The sequence below is a fragment of the Artemia sp. Qi Xiang Cuo genome, chromosome 6, assembly GCF_049724085.1.
Source record: "Artemia sp. Qi Xiang Cuo chromosome 6, ASM4972408v1, whole genome shotgun sequence".
NCBI lineage: Eukaryota > Metazoa > Arthropoda > Branchiopoda > Anostraca > Artemiidae > Artemia > Artemia sp. Qi Xiang Cuo.
This window is the reverse complement of record NC_142799.1, coordinates 60,299,989-60,307,108: the sequence shown is the minus strand read 5'-3', so window position 1 is coordinate 60,307,108 and position 7,120 is coordinate 60,299,989. Positions and strand designations below refer to the sequence as shown.

Here is a 7,120-nt window from a genome sequence, read left to right as displayed (position 1 = left end):
TGGTGTATCTTGTCAAACGAGTTCTTGAAACAGCTGATGGAGGGAGCCAAAACGGTTTCTTTGGGCAAGGAGTTCCAGGGGTCGACGACTCGGTTTTGAAAGACCCATTTGCCTACATCTTTGTAGAACCTTTCAGTTTTAAACTCTAAGGGATGGCCACGTAGATGATTTTTGTTAAAGACCAGCAGTGGTTCTCCGGGGAAGTTGTCATAGCAGCCATGACAAAGCTTGTACTTCTCTATCATATTACCCCTTAGAAATCTGTATGAGAGTGCTGTTAGGTGAAGCAGACGAAGGCGTTGTTCGCATGGAAGGTCTGAGACTTGGGGAGAACTTCGTCATCCGCCTTTGAACTGCTTCCAGTGCATCTATATCCTTGTTCAGGGATGGATAAACTGTGCAATGACCATATTTGAGAATTGGGCAGACTAGCAACTTGATGAGGGTCACGAGCATTTCTATATCGAGACCCTTCGACGTTCGTCTGATCAGCGCTGATACCCACGGAGCCTGTTTTATGGCCAATTCATAGTTGTCCGAAAAGGTCAACCAGGATACCCAAATCTCTTTCGACCGTGCTTTGAGCCTGTGGTGTGATCCCAAAGGTTTATGATGCAGATGAACATTCAGACAGATCCTAGGATCAAATGGTGACTTTTCGGGATATTAATTTACATCAGCCAAGTCTTCATCCAGGTGCTAATACGGTCGAGATCTTCTTGGAAATTTGCAGAGTCTCCAGGTGATATGATGATACGATGTAGCTTGGTGTCATCCACGTAGAGCAGAATTGTTGAGTCAATATCATCAACTAGGTCGTTTGTATAAAGGTTGAACAGAAGGGGACCTAGGATAGATCCCTCTGGGATATCACTGATAACATCAAATTCTATTTGGCTTATCTGACCTTCTACAGGAATGACTTGCTTGCGTCGTGTTGGAAAGTTTTTTATCTTGGAATATGTTGGGTTATCTTGGAAAAGTTGAAATACGGTCTGAAATTATAGACTCAGGAATCTTGCAGGGAATACTAGTGAGACAGATCGGACGGTAATTCGACGGGATCTTTCTTTTGCCAGATTTCAACATAGGTGACACGACTGGGCTCTTACAGACACTTGACAGTTCACTTTTATCGAGCTATTTCTGGATTATATTGTTAACGGTTAAGTGATTAAGTTAGCCGTCTCTCTTAAAACCCTATGTAAAATTTTGACATATGATGGTTTCTTAAGAAATAAATTTAAAATAACCGTCTATATAATGATTCCCTTTGTACTTCATTTACTATGGGCTGCACATGTTTCCTTAATATAACTTAATGTAAAAACAGGAAAAAGCCTATGGCTTGTTCTTAGTTGGAAGAGCAAGAGGCGATGTTTGTACTATATTAACTTTTAGTCACTATGTGCCGTGGTTTGTTCCTTACTAAGTTTCAGCTATATCCAATGAAATGTATACTAAAAGAGCTTTTATTTAGAATATTTATCCTATTAGTGTAGGATAGTTGGCTTTCAACCAACCAGCTTGGGTTCGAATCCCTGTGTGCAAATTATTTTTAAAACAAAATCAGATGAAATTAATTAGCTAATTTGACAAGACATAGGTAAATGAACTCAAGACATAACGAAACCAGCTTCATTCTTCCCTTTTGCAACATTGTTCCAAGGGCAACTAAAATCCTAAACTGACTTTCTTGATCACTACAATTTGCGAGTAACGATCGACTTATATCAAGCACCGATGCTTTAGTTTCCATACTAAAATCGTGTTGAATGTTAAGCACTGAAATATTGAGCAATACTGTCGATAAAGCTATACTAAGTTGCTTCTTTTGGCTATCACTTGAGTTTTTACAGTTTTCAATGATGTCGATAACACTAAGAAGAATTCTGTCTACTTCGGGCAAAATGATTTTTTTTTCTAATTATACTTGTGAGAAGATTAGCAATGATACGAGTACTAAACATGATGTTCACAGCACCAGCGGATGACATGAAATATTTCTTCATTAATTCAATTAGGCCTGATGGTGCTAATGTATTGACAAGTTGTCGGGTAAAATTCTCTTCGATTACCGCAAGTCGGAGCAAATCTAGTACAGGAAAAATGTTCTCGCCGGGCCAATGCATCGTTGTAGCAAAAATGGCTAAGAGGCGATCAGCATTCGCCTCGCTTATCCCCGGCATTATTCCTTCTAAAGAGTCAAGGGAATCAGAGCTGACAGATAGTTCAGAGGGTAACTTGGTATTGAAATCCTTCAGTTTAGCTACGATTCCCTTGATATTTGCTTGTTCGATGCGAACAGGATTTGTTTGAGGGAAGTATTTAGATACAAAAGTAATTTTAGCAGCACTTCCAGATCGACCGTAGGGACCAGCACCAGTAAATGGATCTACGTATGAGCGTCTGGAGCTAGATTGACGTTTCGTAGCATTCCAATTGCTGTTTTTAATAATTAAATTAGCTACTTCATCCAAGAAGTGTTGGCTTAGTTCATTTTCAGTTAAGAATTTCTGAGCTGCCATATGAGGATCGTCTCCCTCATTGAATGGAAGCTTAATCGGGGAAAGGCCTTCTTTTACATCAACATTATATACATAGTCGTAGCGTTCCCCAGATATTGTTTGCTGCTTGAAGATTTTTTGTTTTTATCATTGACTCCAACACCATTCCCAATTTTTTCCCATTCTCGTTTTGACGCCAACCAAGAGTAACAAATTCTGTCGTTGTTTTCATTAATAATTTTAAACTGACCATCTTTCGTTCTGGGTTTTAAAAGTGACTCTGGGCCAGGTAAGTTTTTAATATCAATCTTGTCATTTTGTTGCTGAACAGCCGCTTCCACTTTGATTTCTTCATCTTTAAACGCCATCTGATCGTCTTTTGGAGCTTGTCTACTTACATCTTTACTGAATATTCTGAGTACACCGTCACTAGATCCTGTAACAATGTCATCATTTGAAAAAGCCCCAACAGTCCAAACACTTATTGCAGGAAGATGAATTATTTGTATACATTCAGCTTGTCTATTTTAATCTTTTCGTTGAAACTGCCAAATTCTTACAGTTCTGTCTTTTTTTTCTTTTCTTTTTTTTTATAAATGATAGCAATGGTAGTTCAGAATTTTGCAAAAAAAAAGGTTCTATATAAGTAGTATTATCAACAAAGTTTCCTTCTTTGAGTTAAGAATACTTGCTTCAATTTTCATTTTAATCTTCTTCTTCGTCTTCAATGACTGCATCGTCATCTTCATCAGTAGCATACTCAGATTCAACAGCAGATGCTTCTTTCTTTTCATCTTCATCTGAGGAAATATCCCATTGAAAATGATCTTTGGGAAATTCGGGAGCACGTTTCACATCCATCTTAACATCCTTGAACTGGTCAAACCCAAGGTATGAATCCGACCTAACACGCAATGTGAATGTGTAAATTCCAGGCGCTAAAGGTGCAGTAAATCTCACCGGAATTTCTTCTTTATCTACCAAATTTGTTACATAAAATGGAGCTGTTAACATTGTCTGAGTTTTTTTATCAGTCAAGTAAACCCACCAATACTCTTGCTTATCCTCCGGAAAATAGGGACAATGGACGGAATGTGATATTCTAGATTTTCCTTTTAATGATTTTTGCCGTTTATTGAGTGGATTTTGGAATTTATCCCAATCCTCATCATCTTCATCACCTCGTTTGTTTTCAGATTTATCATCTTGAGATAAACTATCCTCTAAATCTGAATCCGTTTCATCATCTTCAATCTGAGAGTCTTCACTATCACTTTCATTTTTCTTCGTTTGTTTTTTGCTTTGGGCCCTTTTCTTTGGGGTTGTATTTTCCTTCTTGTCCTCTTTCTTTTCTTCAGGACCCTGTTCCACGGGCGTTTTAGTGACATTGTTGTGTTGACTAGGCTTTTTGGAGGCCTTTTTACCAGCCCCTCCTTTCCTGGACTTATTCTTTGGCTTCCATACAGGAGTTTTCTTCTTTTCTTCTTCTTCTTTTTCCTCTTTAACTTCTTCCTCCTTAATCTTAGGCTCATTTAGTAGTACACTAGTAATAGTGGATTCGCCTCCCACATTCAACAAGGAAGAAAATGATTTCCTTGACAAAGAAACTGTGACAGTAACAATTGCACCAGCTGTTATAACATTTGTTTCTTCATCATCGACAACTTCTACTTTAGTCTGAACATCCAGCAAAGGCATATTGGCAAGAACTTTACATACATTACGATACTGATCTTCAGTTAAGCTTTTTAAACACATTCTCCTATCATCCTCACCAAGTCTTGCCAAGTGTTCTAAAGTTTTAACATGATACTTTTTAGAATGGAAATGTTTCAACATATCTTCCTCAACATGAGGCAGCTGAAGAAGTGGACTCTTGTAGTCCCAAAGGGCCTGGACAATCATAGGACATAGCTTCATAGCATTTTCTAATGAACATAAGTTTGGCATTTTGCTAATCCGTCCAGCATGGGCTAACATCATCAGCTGGCTTATACAAACGCCCATCTCTTGAATTAACGTAGGACATTTCCTGACAACAGCTATTCTATCTTTTTCCAAAGTATGGGGATTCAGGGGCAAACGAGATAAATGGGCATGTATTAATGCTCTTGCTTTCACCGAATAAGAAAAACATAAGGGCCTTTCCTTATTCTTTTCATTCAATTGCGGAAGATCTTTGAACAACATTGGAATTTTTTGGTTGTCACTTGGTCTTTCTTGGATCTCGGAATTGTGTTTGACATGAAACTCAGCAGATGCACCTAATACCATGATAACCCGTTTCAATATCATATTGGGCGTCTTATGGAAAAAGTAGTAATACATTTGCGAAGTATCCAGCAGAACCTCACCTGAGTATTTAATCGATCGACTCCACCAAATGCCCACAGTAACAGGTAAAACAATCATAAAAATTAAAACATAGACTAGTAGAACGAGCATTGAATTTTCTTTTTCTACAATCCAAGAGGGTAAAGCTATTCCAAAGCTTATCGCACTTGGGCCATCAGGATTCCCATATTGCTCCCAGTTTCTTTTTGCAGTTTCATCGGTTAGCGCATCGTAAGCTTTTGTTAACTTCATAAATAGCATTTCATCCCCAGTTTCTTTGTCAGGGTGAAAGACCAGAGCTTTTTTCTTATAAGCTTTCTTGATTTCAGCATTTGATGCTCCAATATCTATACCAAGGATATCATACGGATCAAAGTTAGCATATTCATAGTCAAACTGCTGAGCTTTATAGGCAACAAATACCAAAAGTAGCCATCCACCAATAAGTATACTTTGAATTACATATTGTCTAAAATTCTTCAAATGCTTTTGCTTCTCTAAGAGTCCATCCTTTATTTTACATCTATCACAGCTGCATTCTTTGATCTTCTTTTCTGGATCTTCTTTTTTTTTCTTGGCCAGAAAAAATAAGTGAGAGGTATAAGAACTAATGCCAAAAAGGACAGCAAAAAATAGTAAAAAGTTGATCCAGATTCATCATACTGAAATTTTTGAGCCATACCAACTTCTTCACATCAGATACAATACACTTGTGTCTCAGCTTCTTCCAAGATGTCTGACAAAAAACAAACTAAGTTTAAAATTTTCAGGTTTTGTCTAATTTGAATAAAAACATTACAGTTATTTCTCAGATTCCATAAATATTTTTGCCGTTTATAACTTAAGCAATTCTGAGCTTACAACTAAAATTAATTTTTTTTTAATTTTTACGTGAGATAAGTCATTACGTCATATATCGTTAATAGTACGCAATCGGTGTTAGATATTACGTCACGTCACTTATTAAGTTATATGTGATTATTAGTAGACAATCGATCTTAGAAATTGGACTTGCTTCAAAAATGAAATACCGTTGAAAAGATGCAGTAAAAAGAAAAGGCATCCAAAATGCAGTTTTTTTGTATAAAGGGATTTCATTTTTAAAATGTTTTTTTAATCTAAAAAGGCACTAAAACTTTTAATTTCCATTGAAATGAGCCACTTAGCAACATTCTAGGACCACCGGGTCGATAAGATCACTCCTGGGGAAAAAAAAAATAAACCTGCATCCATGATCTTTCTTCTGGCAAAAAATTCTTTGATATCCTGTATCTGATGGTGCGATTTTTATTAAGATATTATGACTTTTTTGAAAATCAGGCAAATTTTTTCAGGCTCGTAATTTTTGATGGGAAAGATTAAATTTGATGAAACGTGTATATTTAAAATCTACTTTTAAATCCATTTCTTTTTATGTAAAATCATCACAATCAGTAGAATCTGATCTTTTTACTTTCTTCAATGCGTGATTTAAATTACTCATACTAATCAGAAAACAGGATTTGCATTCTTTCTTCGTTTTTTGCTTGACTGTAAACACGGCACCGGAAGTAGGTCGATTGCAAGCGTTCCACAGCCACAACCAAAACTTTGCGTGGCTCTTTACTATTTTTACTTCCGGATGAAAATTCCACAGGGGCTTACGAAACCCAGAACGCACAGGCTCAATTGGAGCTGCAGTTTTTCTGGCCGACTTTAAACATTCCAAAATCTGTTAATAATACGAATTTAGGTCTTCCTTAGAATCAGGGCATCTAATGGAAGTCTGGAGCAAGTGAAACGGGACTTTAATAGTTGAGGGTAGTTTTTTTCGTATACTTGCAATTTAATTAATTACTGAAGCTTTAGAGTTAAATCAAGGTATCCTCAACTTAGAACTAAAATAAAAAAAAACTATCTTTTCGAGACATAAACGTGTATAAATATTGCATTCACTTATTACGTCATATATGGTTATAACCTATATACGATTATAATGTCATTCATCAAGCTTGTACATGAAAATACAGTTTTTTTTTAAATTGATTCTATTTTAAAAAATATATTATTTTTAATTAAAAAAGGAACTAGATGTAGCAATTTCCTTTAAAATGAGCCATTATACAGCTCTCTGTGATTATCCATTGCCCAGCTAGTTGAGGAGAAAATTAAAACTGAAAGAAAAAAAATATGCCGTTTGTGGAGAATATCGTGGTTAAAGTCAATTTTCTTGATTTTCAAGCCAATATCTTTTCCTTGTTATTCAAGCCAAGGGACGGTAAGTTTGCTATATAGAGATT

At 36.3% G+C, this 7,120-nt stretch overlaps 2 pseudogenes; both read right to left on the bottom strand.

Annotated features, from left to right (window-relative positions):
• Positions 1-277: 277 nt before the first annotated feature.
• LOC148951477 (phospholipase A-2-activating protein-like) lies at positions 278-3,211 on the bottom strand (annotated as a pseudogene).
• Positions 3,120-5,556, bottom strand: LOC148951476 (translocation protein SEC63 homolog pseudogene; annotated as a pseudogene).
• Positions 5,557-7,120: the final 1,564 nt, after the last annotated feature.